The sequence below is a fragment of the Phyllostomus hastatus genome, unplaced genomic scaffold (assembly GCF_019186645.2).
Source record: "Phyllostomus hastatus isolate PE091 unplaced genomic scaffold, TTU_PhHast_1.1 phas_contig_209, whole genome shotgun sequence".
Lineage (NCBI taxonomy): Eukaryota > Metazoa > Chordata > Mammalia > Chiroptera > Phyllostomidae > Phyllostomus > Phyllostomus hastatus.
Window position 1 is genome coordinate 17,761,907 of NW_025333735.1, and position 21,953 is coordinate 17,783,859.

The 21,953-nt window shown below is 44.3% G+C and overlaps 1 protein-coding gene across 5 annotated transcripts in view; it reads left to right on the forward strand.

Annotated features, from left to right (window-relative positions):
- GNG12 (G protein subunit gamma 12) overlaps positions 1-21,953 on the forward strand; it is a 123,569-nt gene that overhangs the window by 45,267 nt on the left and 56,349 nt on the right. For 4 of the 5 annotated variants that reach the window (XM_045835358.1, XM_045835361.1, XM_045835357.1 and 1 more), the window contains exon 2: positions 2,313-2,371. The gene's annotated coding sequence lies outside the window, so the exon portion shown is untranslated. Of the gene's footprint in view, positions 1-2,312; positions 2,372-6,537; positions 6,599-21,953 lie in introns of all 5 variants that reach the window. The other variant, XM_045835359.1, reaches the window with a different exon arrangement.

The following is a 21,953-nucleotide window of genomic DNA, read 5'->3' on the forward strand; positions in this document are numbered from 1 at the left end:
CTTAGGCTGCTAACAACATCTGTGCCTCAGTTTGCTCACCTGTTAAGTGGGGTAATTAAAGAACCTCCCCCATATGGTTACCGAGAGGATTTAAAGAGAACACAAAGCACTGGGAACAGTGCCTGGCACATAGCTCCATAAAAACCAGCCTTTGTTATTACCAGTAGTTGTAGTACATAATTATTGGTTGAATTGAATGAATACTACTATTACTGCAGAGAAATTGTCCCCAAGCCAGCCACGGAAGTTCACAAAAGCTTCCCAGAGGAGGTGACTTTTGCCCTGGGATTTGAAGATAGGCTGATATTGTAGGGAAGGACATGTTTGATAGAAAGAACAGAATCTGCAAAGGCGGAGTGGAGTGAGACAGCGTGGGGTGCTAGGGCCTGTAAACAGGTCTGTGGGGGTAGAGCACGAGATGCCTAGGAGAGCGCGCCCAGGGAGGGAGGCGGGCATGAGATCACTGGAGCTTTGGGGACTGGGTTAAGGAACTTGGACTTGGTCCTAAAACCGAGAGGAAGCACTGAAGAACTTCAGTAAATTCGAGGGCTCAGCATGCAAGACTGGGCAGCAGCGTCCCTCACTGGCCTCAGCCTGGGACCTATGGATTGTAAGTGTCACTGACCTGCTTCCTTCCCTGGGATTTGAATGGGGGATTTGCAAGTGTGGGTCTGATTTTTTTCCCTAGATGTGATTTCTTTGTGGAGCACAGATTAATAAAGCAGAAAGGGTGTGTTTTCTTGATTCCTCTCCACCCAGTTCTTCCTTGTACTACTACTCCTTACCCCACTAAGAGAGATAGAGAGGTGGCTATCTCGCAGACCCCTTGGAGAATCAGATGAAAGTAACTAATCCTTCTCTCAGAAAAATCTTGAATTCAAGATTTTCCAGAGACCCTACATTTACCTCCCGCTGTCCCCCAACTTGGTCATCCAAAGAGGCACCCAGTGCCATCTTTTGACCCCAGGCCTGCTTGTGGTTTTTGTGTTCTTACCCCCAATTTTTTTTAAGTTAACTTGCTAGCACATCCACTCTTCCATCTGCATAGGAGCAACCCTGGATCACTTGGAGGTTATAATTAAAACTGAAAGCAATTATCTTATCTTGCACCATTCAAATTTAATTGAGAGTATAGTGGCTAAGGACTTGGGCTGGGGCGGGGGGCAGACTATGTGGATTAGAATCCCAGCTCTGTCACTGTCTGACATATATAGTAAGTTACTTAACCTCTCTATGCCTCGATTTCCTCATTACAAAATGGGAATGATATCATATGCTTACCTCATGAAGTTATTGTGAGGATTAATTGAGGTAACATAGGAACATGCCAAGAATAGTTCCTGGCAGGCAGTTGAGTGCTATATAAGTATTTGCTGTTATTTCATTGTTATTTATACTAAAATGATATCATGAACGAAGTAATGATTACTAGGAGCAGGAAAGTAGGTGAATAAAATGTCCATATGCAATTGACTCACTTTGGAACCTTGCCAAAGTGAAGGCCCAGAATAGATCCTCTGGGCCTGTGCAGTCCAGTGTGGCTCGTAGTCACTGGCCCCTGAGACCACTGACGGTTCGACATGTGACGAACCTGAGTTGAGATGTACTGGGTCTTAAAGATTTAGCATGGAAAAAAAAGCGAACTATCTCGTAAATAATTTTTATATTGGTTATGAGGAAGTAATATTTAGAATAAATTAGGTTAAATTAAACATATTATTAAAATTAATTTTGTCTGTTTCTTTTGCTTGGTTAATGTGGCTACTAGAAAACAGAAAGGTATATATGTGGCTTGTGTTATATTTCTGTTGAACAGCACTGCCTTGGGCTCACCGTTATCAATAAAACAAAAACTTGTGGTTGTGGTAGGTGGCCACTATAGGAGAGGCTTGTACACACCTCTGATTGCCATTCAGGTTATACTGGGCCCTGGACCAGCTATTTTTTCATTGGTTCCACAAAGGGAGCCATGCCACAGTCCTAGCAGAAGGGGGTTGAGGGGCCAAGGCCAGAACAACGAATCTGGACGCTTCCGCTGACTTGGAGGGGTTTGGATGAAAACACTACCATTTATAGTTATACTGGGCTCAGCCTTTCAGCACTCCCTGAAGTAGATGAGCGAATGCTCTCTATTCAGGAAGTTGAAATATGTAGGCGAAAAACTCTCCCTATTCCATCAGGAGCCAGAAAAAGCTTTGCTAATCTTTAACTAAAAGAATAACACTTAACATTATGTCAGTCATTTGGGTTCAAAAGCACACCCTTTCCAAATGTGATTTACTTATGAAATGTTTTGTTCAATTCTATTTCAGATTCATTCCCCTCCCCTGGAAACCTGAAAACAGTCGGCCACACAAAAAAAGTCTTACTGGTAAGTTCTCTTTCATTTTTAAAACAAAGTGACTCTTTGACATTATTTTTGAAATGATATTCATACTTCTAAGTTAGATGCATCTCTGCCAGTACTATGATTAGATGTCTATTTATTCACACTTTTTTCGTCTCTGAAATGATTTAAAATGTTTCCATGCCTTAATAAAAAATAAAAGATCAATCCATGTTCTTTTGCTAAGAACATGGTCAGGAAACAGATCTATAATCATATGCCAAATACTATTAAAATAAAAAGGTTTAGTGGAATTTTTTTTGTACTGAAACTATTTTCAAGCCCCTGTCGATGGTCTGCTTGTCTCAAGCGCTGTCCACAATGCAGGGCCGCTTCAGCCACAGTGTGTAGACTGTCCAAGTGTGTAGACTGCAGTGTGTTGTAATGAAAGTTGGCTCACAGCTATGACATACTAGCTTTCTTATTGCTCTATTTTTCCTTCCCTCCTTGAACCTGAATGTGATTGTTGTAAATGATAGTTCTGCAGGGGTAGAAAACTGCTTTTAGAGCTAGGAAAGTAATATACTTTTTAACTGAAAAAGCTTCTGAGGCATTTGTGTGACATCACTCCCTGATACCCTGGTAATACTGTATTTGCAGTGTGTAGCAGATAGCTATTGCTGCATAACAAACCATTCCCAAATTTACAGCCAGAAATTTGAGCTAAAATTTGCTGACTCAGAAGAAATAGTCGTTTCTTCATCCCACATTCTGTGGCTTGCTGATTTGGGCTGGGCTCAGCCCTGTGATTCTAAATCAGGTGGGACCATTTCCATGTCTGCAGTCAGCTTCAGGGCCAGGTCAGCTTTGTTTCGGGAAGTCACCTGCTTCTTGGCCAGAGGGATGACAATGACTAAGACGTGTGTCTCACCTTCCTGCCGGCTGCTCTGAGCTTATTCACATGGGGGCTGGGCAGGGTACTGAGAGAGAACAGAAGTGTCATGAGGTCGATTCTCAGGACTGTCACGTCACAACATTGCTTCCATCATATTCTCTTGGCTAAAGCAAGCTATAATGACTAGCCTAGATTCAAGAGGTTACAGATACAGATTCCACCTCTTGGTGAGAGGGGCTACAGATTTACATTACAAGGAGCATGGAGACAGAGAGGGAAAGAGCTGTGGCCATTTTTACAGTCTACCAGGCATTGTTTAAGAGACATATGGAAACAGCTGTGATCGAATGAAAACGCATGGAGAGTGAGAGGACTCAGATCATGCTCCCGTCTCATAGCACATCCTTTTATCCCATTTTGATTTACAGGCCCCAGAATCCTGGTCTTACTCTTCACCTCTACCATCCAGATCAGTTCAGTAGGTTCCTAAGTAGTCCTTCCAATACCACTCTCCAACCCTCCCTTTGTTCTACACAACATAGCCACACTAGGTATCCTTAAAATTATCTCTCATGATGTTACTTATTTGCTCAAAAACTGTTAGTACTTCCATGTCACCCAGAATGCCAACCCAGACTCCTCTCCACCTTCTCTATTTTAATCATCTGGCCCCATTCTCTCTTGCTTACCTCCCACTATTCCTTTTATTCTAGCAAGACTAGGCTGTTTGCTGTTTCTGTTGAGGACACCTCATGCTACTCACCCTTTCTCTACTTGGAAATCCTTCCCATTGTGCAGGTCTCAGTAGAATCTTCCCTTCCCCATAATGTGGCCTTGCCTATCCATTCCTGCCATGTATGATCACCCCTGCTCAAAACTGTTTTAAAGCCAAACACTATCTTTGGTGGTATATGCTTCTTCACCATGGCTAGTCTTACTTCCTCTGTTGCTTTGTTGGTGCTTTGAGAGCTAAAAGCTACCAGTGCCTTCCTTGCAGTAGTCAGCATAGGGCTGAGAGTACAGCAAGTACTTAGCCAACCAGAGAGTAGCAAGGACACTGCACTGGGTCCCCTACTGGCAGCTCATCAGGATCACATGAGGCACTCATTGAAATATAAGCTCCTACTCCCTTCCACTGGGCCATCCACATTCAATAAGATCTGGGGTGGACCCTAGGAATCTCAGAGCATTCAGATGATTGTGATATGACTGCTGTTCAGTTAGCAACCACTTGTCAGGGTGCAAGAACAAGAAATTTATATGAGACCTGGATTTGAGCCCTGGCTTTGCTACTTCCTGGCTCTAGAACCTTATAAAGTCAACCTTCCTGAGTTTCAGTTTCCTCATCTGTGAAATGGCAATAATATTTAACCTGAGGGTTGCCAGGAAGATCAAAAAGGATGTGCAAGTGCGTATAAACCATAAACTATAATTAAAATGCATTCATTGTAGATCTGCAGCTAACCAGTGTTAAGAAAGGAGCATTTACATCCATAATGGTGGTCATGGTAACGATAGAGGAATAGACAATGGGGGATGGAGGATAAATAACAGCAACAATAGTCATACAGAGTTTTTATGTCTTATTGACTGCTGACTGTGTGCTAGCTGCTTTACATAGAATTATTTGAGATTACAAGAAGATCCCCCTGTTCCGTTGCATCTGTATGATAATTACCTGGTTAAAATATACTCACACCTGAGAGAGGAAATACTTGGTTAAGCTTCTGTGAACCATTGACAGCTTATCGATATTAAGTACAAGGTCTTATAGAAGTGGGAGCTGCTTTGATTTGGTGGGAGGAGTTGCGGGCAGAAGAGCAATCAACAGTACTGAAAAGAGAACAGGAGCCGGCTACGCAGGAATAGACCAGAGGACACCCAGTGGCCCAAGGAAGGGTGGAGTGGGGGAAGATGCTCTAGAGGAGGGCAGGAGAGTTTGGGGGAGGACTGAGACCTTGCTGACTGACCAGTTGGGCCCAGGGCGTTTCCCACCCAAGGCCACTGCCTTAATCTGCTCGCCTGGAGCTTCCCCACAACAGCACGCAGTGTTTGTGAGAGCTCTCTCCAGTCACCACCCAGTTTTTTTACACTTTTTTGATTGCTATTGATCTACCTTTCAAAGATTTTTGAGGTGGCTTTTAAATACACATAATATAAAGAGATTCAGACATGTAAGGAAGGAAAGAAATTTCTGGAGAAATTTGCTAGCAGGTCCCACATTCTTGTCTCTGAGCTTCTGAGCAGGGAGTGTCACAGTGGACAGGACACAAAGGCATGCTCGTTACTCAGAAGAAGCAAAGTTCATTGTGCTTCGGTTAGTTCTGTTCTTGTTTTTCAGTAATTTCCAGTCCTGGGGATAAGCCTAAAAGAGTGAAATGGCGGTCATATTTAACAAGGTCATCGGCCTGCTCTGCAAATGGTGCCACGATAGCAAATGGCTAGGACTTGGTCCTTTCATTCCCCCTTGGGTTTTACAATGGATTTATCCTTAGTGACCTGACTCACTTCTGGTTTGGGGGAGTAGGGACGAAGGTTTCTTCTTCTGTAGCTACTTCACTCGTGCTGGGGCTGTAGAGCAGTCCATGCCTGTGGGTCCAGGTGTGGGTCGTCAAGGGGAAGAGGGTGGGATTGGACAGCCCAAAAAGTGAGACAGCCATTTGTGGAGGGACTCTTCAGAGCCTCAAAACTCTGTTGAATGAAGGATATGAGACATTTGAGGAGACATGGCCTAAAAAGAAGAATTAAAAAAAAAAACAAACTGCTATGGGTTTAGGAAGGCAATTAGCCAGGAAAACCAGGACCAGATATGGCCTTTAAGTCCTAAAAAGGGAAAGGCCAAGTAGTAGGTAAATTCCATGTGGGTGACACTGCATTAGTGTGTTTCAATCATTCCCAGTAAGGGATGAAAGGGGGAAAAAAATGAAACATTAGCTTAGAAGGAAACTAGAAAAACTAGGATTCAATCAGTTTGTGGGTTACAGTTGGACATTGTGATTTCCGTTGACACGCAGTTTCTCTCCCTAAAATCACCCTCATTTTATCACAGACTGCATTAAGTCCGGTTTTGATTTGGCTTGATTATTTGCATGAAGACAACAAGAATAGTAATTGATCATATAGGTTCCTTCAAATGTGCTTTGCTGGAATTTTACAAGGAACCTTCAGCTTGAGCTTTAGTCAGCCTCTCAAGGTAAAGAAGCCAGCCACACAGTTGCTACTTGGCTTTGCCCAAAATACCTGTTAGTTTGAGTGGATTCATCAAGTTTTTGAGGTCCCCAAAATGTCTTGAGGTTCCTTCCTTGCCATCTTCCAGGAAAGCAACCTTTGTTCCTGACCTGGAAAGAAGACTGCCTGGAAGCACGTGACCAAGCAAGGTACCAGGCCTTTCTCCCAGGGGCTCTTATTGGCTTCGAAAGTCCATCTTGATTCCTTAAAGCTTTCTTGTGACATCCAGAGTCCAGGCATGGCTCTTTCGATCACAACATTCCAGACAAAGCCTCGGTTAATAAAGCCACTTTTGGAAACTGGTGCTGTTTAAAGAGAACAGGCTCTTATTGGGTTTATGCAAACAAGCATATTGCCATGAAAATAATACTTGTTAAGAGTGGCCGAATTCTGGAGGGATCAGGTAGGGTGGAAAATGTAAATGTTTCCATATTGCTTATGAGGGTATAATTTACACATTGTTCTGGAGGGAGAAGTTTCCTTATATCTAGAAAACAAAAAGATTTAAAGTTAGCAATATTTTGAACAAAGTCATAAGGAGAACAATAATCTTTAGTTCATGTAGTCCCATGTAACCAATTTGTTTGTCTTGATTATTTGCCAGTATTTCCATGAATTCAGTTGTTCTGAGGGTTCTGTAAATCTTTATTTACTTCAGAGATATGACCTACTTAGAGACCTGTAATTTAGAGTAAGTCAGAGTCCTTTTCATGGACCTATCCTAAGATACACTTGCAAATGCATTAGAGTAAAACAGTAGACTGTTTATAAATGACCAAATTTAAAATGACATGGTTGTAGATTCTATTAAAACGCAACTGATAAAGAACTTTGCTTCTTTGTAAAATATAATATTTCAAGACAACAATTTCTTGATAAGTAGTAATTACCATGAAGTAACATAAAAGAACAATATAAAGCCCATATTTTTAGATTTAACACACAATTTTAACATATATATATATATATATATATATATATATATATATATATATATATATATAAAGACTTCACAGTATGTAAGATTTGAAAATGCTGTTCAGGACTCACTGGAAGTGTGCCCTGAGCCTTGGAAACAATTCATGCATTCCCAGCGTGTGGGGTGCAGACACCCAGAGCACCACTGCGTGATGTCCCCACAGGGAACATCACTCTTGACTTGTCCAATGTTATTGACAGGACACCAGTTACCCCTGAGAATTTTCTGTTTGAACTTGAGTTTTGAATTTTTGCAAGTTCCTCCCTGAGGCAGGTTGAAATTTCTAGAAAATCTATTTTGATAAAAATATATGTATACAAATAAAATAGTTATTATTATTCTGTTTGACAAAGCTTCCCATGTGATTTTGAGCATATTATTAGGTCTAACTAATTAAAAAACTTTTATAAGGAGAGAGAATACATTCTTGAGGTATTCCAGGGGCCCATTGGAATAACTCAAAGTCATTTCTCACTTTTTAAAATTTAAACTTTGGAAAAGTTGTCAAATATTCTTAACCAAAAGATTATAGCATAAATTTTTTTGTAAAAAACTTTTCTTTTGGTAATAACCCTAAAGGACATTAATCAAACTTAAGCCAGTTTTAATATCAAATATCTTGTCCAGTTCATAGGATCCTGCTTAATTTATGTAAGTACTTAGTATTTGTAGGCCAACAAAATATTGCGCCCTAGTTTTACCACCTGGAGGCAGAAAATGCACCACATGTAACACACAGACAAACGCTTATCACGTAAAAGGCCATACACGTGAAGACTGACCACATAAAGACCATACACATAATCTGAATTACTAAGTTTTGTGAAGTATAAGATTTCTCTTACTTGCTTTTGAAAACTTTTAAGAAGACTGGAAAAGGGATGGAAGGTCCTAAATACCAAGCAAGAAGACCCGTGGAGAGTAAAAGCTCTCAGTAAAAGCTTTAAAGACTGTCCATGAGTGGTGGAAATAGTCTGGGCTTCAAGGTGTGTAGCAGCAGGGAAGAGCCTGGGTGGGACTGCTTTGTCCCCTGAAAGGGCAGAAGCCTGGTGGCAGAAGACAAATGCTCCAGATGGAGGACTGGGAGTTCCACACAAGTAGAGAAACAGAAAGAGATAGATATGTTTACCTTGTGCCTGAGGGTGACATTACCAATGAGAGGAGCATCAGCCAGGTGCTTTGGGAATGGACTTAACCTACTCAGACAGGGGACTCATTAGAAAGCACATTTGAAAGAGCCATACGGGCAGTGGGAGAGAAAGCATGTTTGAGAGAGAAAGCCTGTTTAACCCATGGATGTGTTTACCCCGTATCCTGAGGGCGGCCTTACCAAAGACCAGGGTATCAGCCAGATTCCCTGGGAATGGATTTACCCCACTCAGACAGGGGACTCAAATCCACGGCTGCCCATGGATGTGTTTACCCCATGCCCTGAGGGTGAACTCACCAATGACCAGAGCACCACACAAAGGAGAAGGAATGGTTCCCTTCAGACGTCAGGGAGTGATCAGTTCCTGACTTACTGGGCCCTATGTCCCAGCTGACTCCATGTCCAGAGGGCAGCCTTACCTTCTATCTCAGCATTGACAAAATGCATCTGGATGAAGGATTTATTCTGCAGCTGACAGGTGGGTTTCCCCATGCCAGCGTGGGCAAGAGAAAGTGTAATGCAAATGACTCCAAGTGCCCCCAGAGTCATCAGTGTCACCAGGGAGAAACTAGGTGGAGGTACAGCGGTTCTGGAGCCTGAGGTTTCTTTCTTCACAAATTTAAAACTTTCACAACCTTCACAAACCTTTCTGCAACTTTCACAAACTTTCTTATTTATCCCTTTGAAATAACCATTTTTAGAATAACTCATTTTCAATCCCTGTCCTTCAAAATTGCATCTCCATGCCCTATGCCTTCTATTATTAAAACTAAACAATTTCTTTCCAACTTAATTTGAACTTAACTTTTAGAAACCTTAATTTCCCATAATGACCAAAAAGTAAGCAATAATCGGCAATCTCTAGACTGACTTAGGAACGTATCTGGTGGCCGTTAGAAGCATAGGTTCCTCCACTGGCAAACACGCTCTCATTTCCAAGAAACACACCTCCAGTAAAGCACAAGACATTCATCCACGGCTCCAGATCCACTCCACAGCCCCTCTGGGATAGAAAGCCGAAAGCAGATCTAGCAGTCTGTTTAGGTATTGCATGTTATTTCAGAATACCTAGACAGTCAATAACTTTTATCAGAATTTACTAATTTAGAAAGGAATAGCTGCTGAGATATAGTTAAGGTTTTCCCCTTTTGATAAGAATTATCCCAAAATTTGTATTTTAAAAGATGGCTTAGACAAGAGTTCTTGAAGAAGACCAGGTGTTTGCATTTTAAAAAGGTAGGGAAAGAAAAGCAAGCTTCTCTTAGAAGGACTTTGGTTTCATCAGGTGAAGGGGCAGAAAATCAGCTTGAGTTTAAAATGCTACTTTTTTCTCTGCGTTGACGGCCAGGCCCAATTTTTCCAGATGTTAGCAGCCCCCAGGTCTCCAGGAGGAGAATATAGAGTGTTTTACAGTCTGGAGGGGGGGCGTGCAGGGGTGAGATTTTCTCCCTCTTGTACCCTTGTTTTTACTTAAGGTGGGCACAGTGGAGCCACACCTACCTCCAGATGGGAGTTGAATGCAGGACTTGGGTTAGGCAGGTAAGGAAGGGAGTCACCCCTGCTGGGTAATATTGATTAAAAGATCCTGGTCTTAAGGGATTAGGGTGCTGCTCAGCTGGAAAACAGTTACTCTGCAGCAATATAGATACGAGTACAGGAGCGGAGGGATGTTATGATGAGGTTAAATGTGAACAAAGAGACACAGTTAGGAGAAAGATGCCCGAATCCCCCACTGAAGATCAAAATCTCATCTCCTCTTGAGAACCAAACCTAAGGAGGGGACTGAGGTGGCCACAATAAAGGTCGAGTTGGAGGATAGCGTTATAGGTAAGAGAGCCTGTCATGGGCCAGACTTCTGGCCACCCAGTTTGTGTTGGGGCCAGGCCGTGTTGCAATAGAGAATCACGGGCTTGGGCTTGAGGTTGGTTAAGTCGCAGAGCCTTCCAGTGCATCCCAATGGGGAGTCCTTGGGCAGGGTTGATTGTTGCCCATTTTGAAAGGGAAGGATATATCTCAGGGATGAGAACAAATGGGGGTGGGGTGGGGGTGGGGGGCAGTGTTTGAGAAGGGTGTTCCCAACTCAAATGACCTAGAGGTTTGTGGCCAGAGCTGAGTGTCCTTGAGCCTGAGCGCAGACTGAACACAGAGGACCTGCCTCAGTCAGGTGTCCCTGGGTCCCAAGAGCAGACTGAACCACAAAGGTCTCTCTTGAGCCAGGCGACCCGAGAGCACACCAAACCAGCAGAGAGATGGTTTGGGGTTTAAAATATCAACAAGAAAAACAACAACGAGATAAGGGGATAAGCTATCACTTTCCATAGGATGTTTTCATCCTAGATTCAGGGGGTTAACAATCGCTGGCCATGAAGGTGGGTGAGGAGGAGGCTTTCTGCAGAGCCCCTCCAAGCCTCACAGAGACAGGTTCGGGGGTTAACCAAGGCTGAACCTCTGCTGCCCACTGCTCCCCTAATTCCAAGTCTCAGGAGGCTGGAGGAGAAATAAGAATGTCCCCATACGGGCCACCGTAATGTTAGGGTGGTTGGTGATGCAGCTGTGAAAGAATTCACAAAAAGAAGAAAGTGTAGAGAATAAAGTTTTTATCCACTCTCCAAGAAAAAAGAGGGGCATGGTGTGGAGAGATATACTAGCACTGAGGGATGGTGGCTTTGAGCTTTTATTGGGTTATAATTGGATTAAAAAGGGGAGGAGGGTTGCTCTTGTGTGGCCCCTGGGTGTTTTAACCTGAGGCTGCAGTTTGTTCCAATGTTATCTTCTGCTTGTGGCTGTAGGGAGTGTTAGTTCTGTTCTTGCTTCCAGTAATTTCCAGTCCTGGGGACAGAAGCTCAGAAGAGTAGAATGACAGTCGTGTTTAACAAGGTCACAGGCCTGCTGGGGAAACGGTGCTGTGATAGCCAAAGGCGCTGACTTTATCCTTTCAAGGACTGCCCTCAGCGAATGATGTGACACTGAGTTGCAGTCCTGGAAAAGCCCTTAGTCCAGCTTTGCATTTTTCTGCTGCCTCGTGTAACCCAAGGATAAAGTGCAATGGTTCGGCTGGACAACACATACATACATTCATCCCCACCCCCTCCCATAAGGGACTTCCCAGATCGTCCTGGCTCTGGATGCTGAGCCTAGGTATTTGGTTTGGCACATGAGTTGAAATCTGCTAACCGTCCCTGTTCTAAAAGAATAACAAACAACTTCCTGAAAGTATTCTGTGACTATTATTTCTCCCCACTCCCAAATCATTCCATGCCCTGACTCAGCCTGTGGTGTGGCTTTTTTAGGCACAGAATTTACACTGACCCTGTCCCCTGTGACCTGTGAGGCCCTTTTCCTTGTTCCAGATGTCTCTCTCCTTCCATTCTGAGCCCCAGGGGTCTAGGACACTGATGACACTAAGAGGGTTCAGTACCTTTCGGGAGAACCAAGGCAGTATGAGAAGCTTGTGGGACGAGGCACTGTAGTGGACTCCAAGTGTCTGTTTGTTGGCAGCACACTGTACCCGGGACTACTGTTGCCCACATCTGAGACACTCCTTCTGGTCGGTAACTTTAATGTTTGTTGTAACAGGTCATGCCTGGTTGGTGGCAGCATTGGTATGGTGAACTGTCAGGGGCTGAGGGTGGTATGCTCAGCCTAGAGTTTTTACGAAAACATCATAGGATGAAAAAAATTTAATTCAGTAAAGATCATTGTCAGGCAGGAGCCTAGAATTCCCCAAGGACTATCCATGAATGGAAATTTCCTTTTGAGCTGTATTCTTGTTTAGATCAAGCTTATTAGAATTGTTTTGTTTGCAAGTCACAGAAACCTGCTTAAACTATTTCCTTGACTTACATGACTGTGTCCATGCTAGCACGACCTGCAGGGATAGCTGTGTCCAGGGGTTCAAAAGATATCGTCAGGCCATTATGTTCCACTCATTTCATCTTTCGGCTCTGCCTACCTGTCAGCTTCATTCATGGACAAATTCTCCCTCAGCACAGTGCCAGAGGTAGCCACCAGCGTTGCATTTCTGCCATCCTCACATCTATGGATCTTAATGAGAAGAGCGTGCCTGTTCTGCTCTTCTTCTAACAGTAATACCAAGGAGGATTCTTAATTGGCTCTGTGAAGATGTTCTTGCCTGAATCAACCTAGCAGAAGTAAGTAGGAGACAGAAAGCAGCACCTGCTTGGCCGTGCCTTGTTCGTGTGTCCACTCAGAGAAGGTGAATACCACAAAGGTCACGTGGGATGCGGTCCCCTATTTAAAAAGAAGGAGTTTGTTACCAGAAGAAGGAAGGAAAGAAGGAAGGATAAAATTTCTGGGTACCACAGTCCACTGACTTAGAAATTCTTAATTTGGGGTCCACTAATCTTGAAAGGTTTAAAATTAGATTTAGCATCAAATTACACTGACTATCCACCCCAGGTTTGGTATTCTGATTGAGACTAGCAACAGTGAGCCTTTGGAGAGGAGGAGGAAAGGTGACTCTCCTGTGGGTAGGTAGCTTCTGACCTGGGGATGTCATGTGACATCCTTAGGATCCACAGGAGTGGTTATTCACCTGGAGACAACGAATGGTCTTCCGTGGATCTGTAGCTATCAGGACGGGCCTCTACAGTTATTTCCAAAATTGTGTGTGTGCTTTCTCCTTCTTCTTTTTTCCTTCTTTTTTTTTAACTGGGATTCATGTTTCTATCATTTTCTCATAGGATTCCATGGTCCCCTACTGCTTAAGAGCCATTGCTTCAGACTTGAATTGTTTTAGATTTGGCTAGGTTAATCTTATGTGTTCATTTCTTGTCTTGGCTCAACGCTAAAGTCTAGCATCCATGATAAACATTAGCTCCTTATGGAGCAGAGACAGTGATGTCAGTGGCTGAGTATGTTGCATTAAATTACATGTTGAGGATTTTAGGCATATGTGTCAACTTTTCACAGTTGTAGTTGCCATTTACCTAATGCTTACTTGGTGCTAAGTGCTCTGTGTGCATGCTTGAACTATATACTTACACACATAACTATAATTCTGTGAACCTTGGGTCTGTTATAGTTTCACCTGCTGGAACCCACTCCTTCCAGCCATCTCTCTGGAAACATGGGATACAAACTCTAAGTTTCTCTTCTTTATGTCAGTTATTGTGGATCCACCTCTCTTCACCCTTCCACCGCCAGATGCTAGAGCCATAGAATCCCAGAGTTGGGCATGACCGCTAAGATCATGCAGCGCAGTGATTTTTAAACTCTGATATTTGGTTTTCTAGCTCAAGGACTCCTGAGAGGAAAGAATGAGCAGGAGCCAAGTCCCTGTCCTGCTTCAGTCACAACTGTCTGCTGAAATTCACTCATGTGGGAAAATAACAGAGTTCAGGGTTAGATGTCAGACATGAGATTGAGTCCAGGCTCCTACTTTACCTTCTACCTGTGTGGCTCTGGGGAAGTTGCCTAACCTCTCTGAGCCACAGTTACCTTCTTTGCCAAGTGGATAGTAATACCTGGTCATGGTTGTTAGGGGGACTGAATGAGGTAATGTCTGTAAAGCCCTTGGCCTTGCTCCTGGCACATAGTCAACGCTTCACAAAGGTTAGCTGTCACTAGTACACTGTACAACGTAACTAGTGGGGCATATCTAAGACACAGCTTCATTGTTGTCTCCCACTGTTCCTTTAAAGTTTATGCAACTGGGTATGTTTCCCTCATTTCCTGATAAAAACTTTTTATTCAAATTATCTCTTACTGTTGCGAAATAGAATGTGTAGTTCTCTGAAAAACAGTCGGTGCATGTTTCCAATCAGTCCTGCACAAGCTCCTCCCGGGGTGTCCCACCGGGCCTGGTTCCTTGCTGCACGGGTGCGTGCAGGCTTCAGTGGTCTTCAGGGTCTCTTCTGGGCACAGCATTCTGCGAATCTATGGACTCTAGCATCTGTAAAGAGAAAAGGGTCTGTACTCTTTGTTCTTCAGTTACTGACTGCGGGCCAGGGTCCTTTTTGCAGGTGGGCACTCCTGTTTTGGTGAGAGGAAAACAGAAGGAAGAAGCATAGCACTAGTTCGTCCCAGCCCATCCAGCCTGTGTGGGCCTTGTCGGCTCAAGTTCCTTGGTGCTAAAGAAACCCCTGCCGTGTTCGTGTTTGAGCCCTGTCCTTGAAAATGCCTTGATTTAAGTAATAGAGCTAAATGCCACCAGAAAAATAACTACTTGAAAGTTGTAAAAATACTACTTCATAGGGGATATATAAAGTATTTTCAAATTATCTCATTTTCTTCCTATAAAATATGGCAAAGTAGGTGAAGAATAATCTAAAATAATAATAGGATGCCTTTTGCTGCTTAGGTGTGCTGATGCTGAATTTCCATTTGACAGATGAGGGGCCTGAGGTTCAAAGCCACAGAGAACGCTCAAGGTTGCAGAGCCTGGCCTTGAGCGTTGGTGTTCTGAATGCAAGTCTCTTTCTCTCACACCTCATACACCTTCAGTTCTCTGGCTGTGAAAAGACATTGATGGTATAGCATCAAATCTGGGAGTAGTCAACAGGTAGTGGGAGAAAAGTCTGGCCAGACTGGGAGAGGTAGGGTCCCAGTACCTCTCCACCCTGGATTAACCATTTGCTTGGCCAAGCTGTTTTAATCAGTAAGAAGGAGAAGCTGGGGGAGGGAGCTTCAGTGATTGCTTAGTTGACTAACAGTGATTTGTTTGGTGGGTGCACTCTGACTTTCTGGTTACTCCTAGGTAATAAAAGGTCCTAAGGCCTCTTTAAGTCTCTCTCTCTCTCTCTCTCTCTCACACACACACACACACACACACACTCACTTTGGCAATTGGAAATCCTCGCTCTAGTCTATGAACAGCAGTCAGCATTTTTTCCGAAAGAAGATTCTCCTGTGTCTTGGCTGGTGAGGACCACCCCCTCCTGGAGCCGCCCACTGCTTAAGGTGTCCCCAAGTGAGGCCCAGAGAGGGAAGTTCTTGCCTGGCTGATACATAAGGAACTCTCTCCTCTCTTGGGCTGCTTCTGTGTTTTTCCCGAGGACTCCCACTGGAACTTTCCATCTGGGATCTCCCAGGACTTGGGCAGTGCCTCTCCTGCTGTCTGCTTCCGTCTGCCAGCAGCTTCTGGCTCCCGTTCAGATTTTCTCTTTGGGGTCTTCTCACCCTCAGGCTGAAGCCCTCTTCGGCTGAACCTTTTTAAAGAGACCCAGGCCGGCATTCCTGGTGCCCAGAGTTCACATTCCTTCAAACCATCCCCATGGGGTTGGGGGAACAAGCAGTCACTTTGCCCTGTGTGGCCTACTCTGCCACCTCGGGCCACTTTGGCCCCCCCGTCACATTTGGTTTTCCCAGGCAGGTGTCACATACCAGTCCCCAAACTCTAGGTGTTACCTTTGAAACCCTTTCTCTAGACTTGAGATGAAAGTCTGACACCGCCCCCCCCCCCGCCACACCCATGATAGGGAGGTGGGAATCAAGCATTTCTGAGGAATCTGCCTCACAAAGTCCTCCGTCACTTCCCACCACCCTGAACCTGTTTTTACCCTGCCTATGGATCTTTGAGACAACTAGGCCAATTTCTTAGACATTTACACATGATGGTCTGGCCCCTTGCTTTGGAATTTCCCTTCTGTTGAATCTTGACGCCACCGTGGAAACTTCCACTTGAGGATCTTGCTTTATCAACTGTTCATCCCCAGCCCAGTACAAGCAGCTTCTCATCAGCACCCTTGAAAGCTGTCTTTCATCCTGCACTCGCAACCCGTCAAGGCAGGGGCGTGCAGGGGGCTGCCTTCCAAGCACCCCAGATGACTTGGAATTTTTGGAAGAGTGTCGCTGTGGAGCCAGGCCTGGCCCCTGGGAAGGTTCCCGTCAGTGGGGTCAGAGTGTGTAGGTGAACCTCGGATGACCAGGCACTACTCACTGACACCCTGCTCTCTAAGAGCACAGGGAAGCCTTTGACCTTGTCTCTGGGTAGGCTTCCTCTTCTGTCTCACCAAAGCGTACTTGACATAAGCCCGAGAGGAAGCTAGTATTTGGGAACACTGTGCTCAGTCACCATTTTGCATGCCCATGACCCTGACATAGTTTCTCTTGCTCTGAGAGCTGATTTGCTCTGCCTCATGGGGGCATTTTGATCAGGGCTCCAACCAGAATTTGTGAACTCTGCAGAATCAAGCCTTGCAGAATGTGCCCTGCTGACCTCCAAAGACACACCTCCCTAACCTTTTTGGCAGTCTTTTTTTTATGCTTAGGCATCATTTGGAGTCAGCAGATCTTCTGCCTTTCTAGACCCAGCGTTGTGAACCTGGCCTCTCTGCCAAGGAGTCTTCCTTCATCACATGCGAGTTGGGCCCCTGCAATGGAAGACCCCATAACAAGCAGGCCACCCTGTTTAGGTTCCCCATCCCCCGAGAGGCAGGCTCTCAGATGAGCTCTGACACATGTTAGCAAGATGCTCATCTCAGCTAAAGTTGGAGTCGGTTTGGGGACAACGGCCTAAGGATGTATTAAGTGCACTTCAGACAAATCCAGGTTTGCCCAGCAAGACTCTACATTATGCATCCAGATGTGAACCCGATTTATTTCCTTGTGTTATTTTCACCGGTTGTCTACAAAGACGGTAGGATATACTCACATCTCCCGCCTTCCCCTCCCCAGACCCATTGCATGAACCTCATGCCCCAGATGATGTTGGAGACTAAGGCTGAGAGGGCAGAACTGAACTCCCCTGGCCCTGCTCGCCTCTCTTCTCTGGGCCTGAAAGAACAGAGTGGTTTCCATTTGGCCAGCGGAGATCTAGATACGTGAAATAGATAACAGCTGGTTAACCAAAACACACTTTCTATTTGTATACACCTTGCAGTAGGGAGGTGGCATTGTACATAGATAAGAGTAAGAGTTCAGACCTCTCCTTGCCTGAGACACTTTGAGTAGATTAGTTTAACTTCTCCAAGCCTCAGTTTCCTTGTCTGCCAAACAGGGATAGTGCCATTGCCTCACAAGATAGCTGCATATAATGAGTTCATCACAGTGGCCTGTCATACAGTTTATTTTCAGTAAATGGTTGCTATTATCATTATTTGCATTTGACTATTTTTATGATTTCTAATTTTAAAAAAAAACTTAAAAAACTGAAAACAGTAGCACAACTCTCCAGTAAGTGTTTTAAAATAAAATAGGAATTTGAGAAAATATCAAAATATGTACAAATACCTGCTTTAAAAAAATCATTATCTTACAAAACTCATTAGTTCTTTATAGTGTGCAAAGTGGTTTTGGTTGCGGGCATAGTGTGGCCCAGAGGCTAGGAATAAAGCTCAACCTTCCCAGCTTCAACTCCATTACTAAACACCTATACGACCTTGAGCTAGTCACTTACTCTTAAGGCCTCCATTTCTGCATCAATAAAATGAGGATAATACTGCACAGTGTTTTTGAGAGAAGTAAAACAATCCATGTGCAATGCTAGCATAGGCCTGGCACACAGCACCCAAATAATGGTGGCCATTATTTGCTCACTTCATTACTTGCCCAGTATTATCTCCACTTGACAGATGAGAATCTGCAGAACGCTTTCCCCCTCTTGTGATAAATGGCTTCATGAAGACACTTTTATATGTAAGAAGTTCTGGCTGTTTTGTTCAAGAAAGAACAGGAATGTTTAGTAGCTGGTTTGTTTATAAATACTCAGCTGCAGCATTTACAAACGCAAGCTGCATTAATGGAACTGAAAACTCTCCATGTTTTAGGCCTCAGTTCATCTCATTGTTAAGATTTGGTTAAGTGATTTCTCCACTAGATTAGGAGGAGAAATGTATACATTATTTTTACGAGAACTGAAAATATGCAAACATAGTTGTATTTAGGAAGGTGCTTAAACTTCAGACCAGTTTAGTTTTCTTTTTTTAATTAGATTGGCACAGTTGGCAACTTTGTGGAGCTCAAGGGTAGTCTTGGAAGGAGGAGGCAAGGCCTGAACCAAGCGAGTGACACAAAATGGTGACAAGGCCTGGCCAGGCAGGTGCGGAGAGCTGGCCGGGGCAGAGCTGGAATACCTGACTGAGGACGTTTGTTCCCTTAACCAGACACATTCCCGTGAGCTGTTCTGTCCTAGGAATACCCTGGGGCAATGGGCAGTCCTGAGTCCATAGAGCTCACTGGTCCCTTGTGTCTCAGGGACCAGGTGTCCCTGCTGTGCCAAATACAGGGTTTGCACAGATGAAAACATCGCTATTTGTTGAATTGATTTTGAAGTACATGTAACTCATGCCTGGACATCTTTGGTGACTGAATTATCCAGGGGCGTGGGAACTGGCCTTACACTGGGTATGATTTGCTCGCCTCGTTATCTGTGTTTTACATGGAGGCTTGAAGGGTTGCTGGTATATCGGCGAAAAGGGCAGCAGTGCAGCCTTCAGAGGAAAGATGGGGAAGTGGCAAAGCAGTAACTTCTATTGATTGATCAGCAACTGTTTATCGAACATCTGCTATGTGCTCAGGGCAGGATGAGAACGGGCAGAACCAAAGGGAGACTCCGCCACCGGCCACCTTGCATTCTTTCTCAGCTCCTTAGTCCATTTCCTGAAGCAGAAGCTGAGCCTCAGGACCTCGGGGAAACCATCTGTCAGCATTATGTGGACAAGGCTATGGGAATCCTTTGCCAACATGCTCCTCAACTGGCTGGGCCAACTGCAGAGCTGATGATGCTGGTTATGCCGCTTAAGCTTTAGAGTCTTTCACCACCCAGGACCCCTTCCAGTGCCTGCAGCTAATGTGATAGTCCCAGTATAGTGTTCTTTTTCTAAAGAGTCCCCCCACACCCATACATAATGGCATAAGGCTCAGAATCCATAAAAACTAACCTGTCTTTGGGCCAGGGAGAATGGTCACTCAGCTCTGCGTCTTCCCCTCTGCCCTGTTTTTCTGTCACCAAGACACTAGAAACTCCGGTTTGCTTCTCCCTCAGGAGCAGGCTGTGTGGCCGTCTTGTGCGTCTGAACCTGAGTTCCTGCTGGGAGCTTCAGGTGAAGGGGGAGGGAGGCCCAGCGAGGAATTGCTGCCTCAGGTCCTTCCTGGACACCAGACACCCTCCACAGAGTGGAAAGTTCTCACTACTCCTGTGGAGGGCAGGGTCGGTGCTCTCAGCTTTGTGGCTGCACAGAGGGGGCAAGGGCTCAGTTAGGAGGGAGCCAGCGTGCCCATGCGAGGGTTGTGTCAGCTGACCAATAGGCCCGGTGGAAAACTCTCCTAAAAAAAAAAAGATAGAAAGAAAAGAAAAAAGAAATATCCTTGAAACAATACCAGATTTGGCAAAACCATACCCCTGATCTCAAGTTTTAGGAGAATGGGCCAGCCATTCCATAGTGCTGTGCTGGTAAAGTGTCCAGCTCACTCTCGGCCCTTAATCATGGCTGTTCCCTCTTGTTCCACAATGGGGCTGGAGTGCTTTTCTAATCAGCCAGAATTAAATGCATTGAGAAGGAGCTGGAGGAGGGAAAGGACTTTTTATATGTGAAAGTCTTTCGAGCACTGTGAAAATCCAGGTTTGAAAATTTTTCTTTTCAGCAAAATGCTGGCCAACTTCGCCCCCTGGTGGAAAAATGGGGAATTGTTTGAAATGAGCCATTTAGGCATCCTCACTGCTCTGACTGATATCTGGAAAGAGATTGTCAGCCTGAGATGAGTCATGACAGTGAAAGGGGCGCAGTTTATAAGGTTTTTGTTTTGGTGCGGATTTTTTTTTGCCTTAAAACAATTATTCTAAACTCAGGGTTAATTTTTTAAATGTCTATAAACAATAAAATGGTTAAAATGCTACCAGGTTTAAAGCTCACACCCATTAAGCTGCAGGAGACTTTTTGCAAAGCCTCTACCCCCAGGGCTAGTGTGGCTGATGCTCCCAGTCTCGAGGCTCCTTTTACTCCTTGAGGTTGTGGCAGAGACAGAAAAACAACCGGAAAGCAGGAATTCTCAACTGCCCACCAGATAATCTGTTAGTGACCTTAATTTACACACTCAAGCTCAGTTCTTGCCTGCATTGAAATCTTCTGATTTAGTCCTGCTAATTTAAATTACTTGCTCAGTTTGTTCACACTTGCTGTTAACAATCGCTAGAAGTAGCTTTCAGTCACAGTTAGGTTAGCAAGGTAGAATTGTTTTAGGACTACTTCTTACACTTTTTGTAAATTTTCAAAAACAAAATGCAAAGCAGACTTAGAAGGATAATGGTTGAAGTGTAAACACCTTCCCATTTATTTCCTCTTTTGTTAAAATACGATTCTATCCTGACACCTTGGTTAATCCTCTGTTAATTACTCAACTGCTTTTAATTACCAGATCTGACCCGATTATTTAGCTCCCATTGTGTTTTCTATGATAGGAGCTTTCCTATTTAAAACCTCATCTATCTTTTGTTCACTAAGTGATCGCTCCTGTCCCTGGATGAGTGTTTGTGTCTCCATTGTTCCATATCTCAGTCCCTGAGGAGGGTGCAGTCATAGCGTTTCTGTGTTTCTGTGAGAACACTTAGAATAGTTGGGCTTTTTTCCCCTCTTTCTCCATTCTCAGAAACCCTGAGCTGCACTGAGGGCATGGCATTGTTAAGGGGTCATTACTCATACATCAGATTAATTGCCTATTTGGAGCTGTTTTTCCTCAAAAGAAGGATGTACAAAAGCGTGTACACATACCATGTGACTTATGCTGATTTTTAAAAGTATTTGACAGAGATTCCTAATAATTATTGGTCATATTTTTATGTATTTTGTCTACTTTGATTTTTCATTTAATGTAATTTTTAGGTAAGAAAATTTTTTTTGACAGGACTGTCTGTTTCCCGTGGACGGAGGGGCATATGTTTCCCCCAGAATCAGTTTCTGGGAGAGTCCTCCTGTTTCGTGACTCCACTTGGCCGACAAAGCCTAGAGGAGGGAATGGGCCGGGGAGCTGGGGCTCCTGTGGGTCCAGCCTCAGCCTGCAGGGCAGGAACATCCACCCTCCCTGTCTGGCTGCAGACGCCGCCTCTGTTATTTGGAGGAGAATACGCACGCTTACCTTTTTTTCTTGGGTGTCTGTCCCCTTTCCTGTTGAAAGTGGCCATTAATCTAATGTGAGACAGCCTGATTCATTAATGATTCCTTGGTGTTCAGGTAATTGCAGGGCTGAGAGACATGAGAATGGTTTGTGAGTTCCCTCTCATTTCAGGACATTTTCAAGCTTTCTTTGTTACTCACAAATTGCAGTGCACTGAAGTTCGGACTCTGCTTACTGGATGGAGCGGAAGGAGGAGGGCGGGGCTTTAGAAGTGGGTATTTGAGGTAGGGCAGAACAGGGGTATGTGTTTTCAGGAAAGGGCAACATTTTATAGACATTTTGGTGGAATTCTGTGGTAAGCACT